This window comes from Hordeum vulgare, chromosome 6H, assembly GCF_904849725.1.
Source record: "Hordeum vulgare subsp. vulgare chromosome 6H, MorexV3_pseudomolecules_assembly, whole genome shotgun sequence".
Lineage (NCBI taxonomy): Eukaryota > Viridiplantae > Streptophyta > Magnoliopsida > Poales > Poaceae > Hordeum > Hordeum vulgare.
Window position 1 is genome coordinate 31158313 of NC_058523.1, and position 4237 is coordinate 31162549.

General features: G+C 57.0%; 1 pseudogene; it reads right to left on the reverse strand.

The window, feature by feature from the left end:
- Positions 1-685: 685 nt before the first annotated feature.
- LOC123404997 lies at positions 686-1918 on the reverse strand (annotated as a pseudogene).
- Positions 1919-4237: the final 2319 nt, after the last annotated feature.

Here is a 4237-nt window from a genome sequence, read left to right on the forward strand (position 1 = left end):
ATGTGATAATTTGGGTGCCATATATCTAACTATTTAATGCTAGGCCAAAGCACGTACAGGTGGATTTTTACTTTAGTAGAAAAAAGTTGGCATGCATGAGGGGCAACAGATGTGTGATTTGTCTCCTCTAGTGATCAAGTGGCGTACGTTTTCACTAAACCTGCTACAAATGTCACATTGAAAAAATTACGATGCAACCTGAACCTTGTGGCATGTTGAGATTGAGGGGAAATGTTAATGTAAATATAATATGTCCTGTATAACCATGATATGATCAGATAGAGATAATACCCATGCTTTTTTTAATGACGGTCCCTTAGAGCCCGATTCATTAATTAAGATAGAAGAGAGTTGCCTGGTTAACTAATGGAAACCCGGACAAAAACCATTACAACACCCCCAAGAATGCACTATCAACCCACGCCGACCCGGGGCCGCGCACTATGCGAGCCACGGTTCCATCACCCGAGCAACCCGCAGCCAACACCCTACATCCAAACCCGAAGCTGCCACTCCGACACCCACATCGGCCCCGAGGCCGCGCACCAGGCGAGTCGTCTGCCCTGTTGCCCAAGCAACCGGAGCCGACACCCTACATCTATGTCCGAAGCCGCCGTTCCGACGCCCAGACCATGACCATACACGCCGACCCCGAGGTCACGCACCAGGCTAGTCGTCAGATTCATCACCCGAGCATCCATAGCCGACACCACACAACCAAATCCGAAACCGCCGCTCCAGCACCCATGCCTACCCCGAGGCCATGTACCAGGCTGGCCAACGACACTGTCACCCACGTGACCAATGCCGACACCCCTCCATGACAACGAGATTCGGAACCGCCGTTCCGAGCTCCACACCGGCCCCGAGGCGGCACACCATGGGAGTCGATGGCACTCGCAGGCCAAGACCACTCTGAAACGAAGCCTCCAAGAAGGAACGCGATACCGGAGCGCCGCCATCGTCCATTCCAGGAACCTGCAATAGGGGTTTCCCCCATAGTGCGAGAGAAGAGGTCTTAGGCCTTCGACGAAGACGCATCCAAAGAGGTGAGCAACGCCCATAGGCATCACCATCGTCGGCTCCGGCCAAGGCCAGAGCAAGGCTTTTACCCTGGGAAGCCAAGGCCAGAGCAAAGCTTTTACCCTGGGCAGCCAAAAGAAATCTTCCCCTCGAACCTGCATACACGAGCCACCGCCCGACTGAACCACCACCCACCATGAAAGCCCGGAGACATCGATCAGAACTGCTTTGTCGTCGTCGCCTGCACCACGCAGAGCTACTAACCAGGCTACCCCACCACCATCGGAGGAGCCAGAATTAGCCACATCTGGCCAGATGCGGCGCCCCGCACCATAATCACAGCGAAGCCACCGGCCACCACCAAGCATTCCTGGCAAGGCCGAGGATCGACGCACTACTGCGGAGTCACGATGCACCCGAGCTCCAGTCGTGGCGCTACCCACACAGCCACCAAGACCGCCACCGCCGAAGATGAGATCCAGGGTTGCCGCCCTAGCGTCCGACCACCACCTGCTCGCCAGATCCGCCTTGCCGGAGCATCACCCACGCCCCGTGCAACTCCCTCGCCATAGACCACCAATACAATATGTTGAACTTGATAGTCGCAACATCTCAGCAGCACCCCGTGCACGCCTGATCCTCATTTGTAGCACGTCTCCAGCGCCGCCCAAGATCCTTGCACACCGGGAACTAGTGATGCCTCGCACCACCACCAAGGCCCCTCGCATACTCATCGCCCCTTCTCCCATCCTCCACCCTCGGGGCGCACCGCGGCACACACGAACGGCCCCGGCGGATCTGAAGCCAGATCCAGGCCATCGTCGGCCAGATTTGTGCCTGGGAGGCCTGCAATCACCGCTAGCTCCCAGCGGACGACCGGCCCGACCGCCACCATCATGCACCACCACGCACACCCTCCGAGGTCACTGCGCCCGCATGTGAACTTGCCGATTTCGTGCTAGCTTGCACAGGAAAGCCCCCTCCCACCGCACCGCACGAGCTTTGCCCGGCGACGCCCCCAATGGTGGCGAGGGAAGGGGGGGATGGGTGGCCGGCACTGTCGACGGTCTAGGGTTCTGCCCGAATCACATCGTGGGAGCATCACGGGGGTTCGCCTCCGTTGTATACCAATGATATTATCCTTGTTCCCCCCGATACGTCTTCTCTCACGCAACTCGGGGGAACTCTAACGGGACGCGCCGCCACCCCCTCCTCTCGGCTTCACCTGTCGCGCCACCGTCGGGGCAGGCGGCGGCGGGGGGGCTTCCCGTCTCGCGCGTGCAGCGCGTTGGCGCAGGCTCCAGGTGGGGAGGCTCGACCTACGATGATGTGGACGTCACGGCACTCCGGGCGCTCCTCTGCTCCGTCCTACGCTCTGTGTCGCCGGTCCCTGCAGTGTCTCCTTTGCTAGCGGCTCCTTCGGCCTTTCGCCCAGTGTCGTGGGTATAAGTCTGACAGTAGATGTGTAGGGTACGAAAGGATGGGCAGAGCCTTAGCTACGGCGAGGTTGTATGAGTTCAGGCCCCTCTACGGTGGAGGTAAAATCCCTACGTCTCAGTGCTCTTGGGAGCTTGATGTCGAGTGGAATATGGATTATAGTGAATTGCTCACCCCTGCACCAGTGGGGAAGGGCGACTTATATAGAGTGCGTTGCCCTTCACAACGGTTCGGTGCACAGGGATGGAGTAGTGGTGATTAAATGTCTACGTTAACGTATGCCTTAAATGCTAATAAAGGTACATGAAAGCGTATGACCGTTGCCCTCTAGGGGGGTTACGATGTACAGAGTGGAATCCAGTCGGTAAGTTTGATACGCTCCGAATGCTCATTTACGACTGGATGATGGAGGAAACGTCACCGACTGGATGATGGAGGAATCGTCACCGACTGGATGAAGGGAAGTCCTTAATTCAGTCGGAACTGACTAAGGGCCTTGTCCCTTATGAAGGGTAGTCCTTGGGTAGGACCTATAGGGCAGGCCTATGACCCTACCCTAGGACTATAACCCCATCATTAGTCCCCGAATGGATCGGGGTTGGAACGACGAAGCGACGCTTGGAGTACGGATCCGACTGGTATGGATGCGACTTTGGCATTGTTTGCCTCGATCCATTATATCCTCTTGACCAGTGATCCGAGTGGATATATCTGTGAAACGAACCGTCAGAAACCGAGTGTTTCCGTGGAATCTTTTGACGTGACCGGTCAACTGACAGCGGCGGATTTTCTGGGATCCTCAAATTTCGATTGCCGCGCGCTCAGCGGGGATGACGACATCGTCATCGAGTAGTATCTGCCGCCTCGATTTCCGCGCCTTCATCTCCTCCACTAATATCGCAGCAACCGGTCAGGGGATAAGATTTCGAGGCCACCTGCTAGTGACCCAGTCGGAACCTTATTTAAACCTCCCCAGCGAGGGTTTCTTGTTGCACTCGCCTGATAACTCGCACTCGCCCCGTCTCTCCCGTGGCTTCCTGTGCATCCCAAGCTCCCTCCTTCTCCTCCTCCTCCGCGGATCAGCAGCCTCCACCATGACGAAGGGGCAGACGAGCAAGCTCGAGGCGCGGAAGAAGAAGAAAACGGCGGCTCCCGCTCAACGGCGACAGCGGGCACTGCCGGCGGGGTGGATCCAAGGGGATTTCCTCCCCTCCACGGTGGCAAAGAGCGACATGCTGGAGCTGGTGGAGCAAGGCCTGATCGAGAATGAGTCGTGGAGGCTGACGGCGGAGGGAGAGACGGAGCCGGCGCCTCGGGGGGATGAGCGCGTCTTGCTGCTCAGCCACGTGTACCGAGGCTTCTCTCTGCCTCCTCATCCCTTCTTCAGAGGTATAATGAACCGCTTCGGGGCGCAGCTCCACCATTTTCCTCCCAACGCAATAGCTCATCTCTCTGCCTTCGTCGTGCTTTGCGAGTGTTTTATCGGTTGCCCTCCTCATTGGGGGCTCTTTAAGCACATCTTCTCCGCTAGATCCCAAACCATCAAAAGGCTTAGCCAGTCGGACAACAAAACTCATCTCCTCTAGCTCTGCGGAGGCTTAGGCTTCCAGAAGAAAAGCAAAAGTAGCTATCCCGCTCTTCAGTTGTCTGAATCCGTTAGGAACTACCAATCGACTTGGTTCTACTGCCAGGACGTTGCTTGTCCGAATGCCGCAACTGGACTGCCACCTTTTAGCCTAGACCGACCGGCTCCGCCTAGGCAGCTTGCGCTTACGAA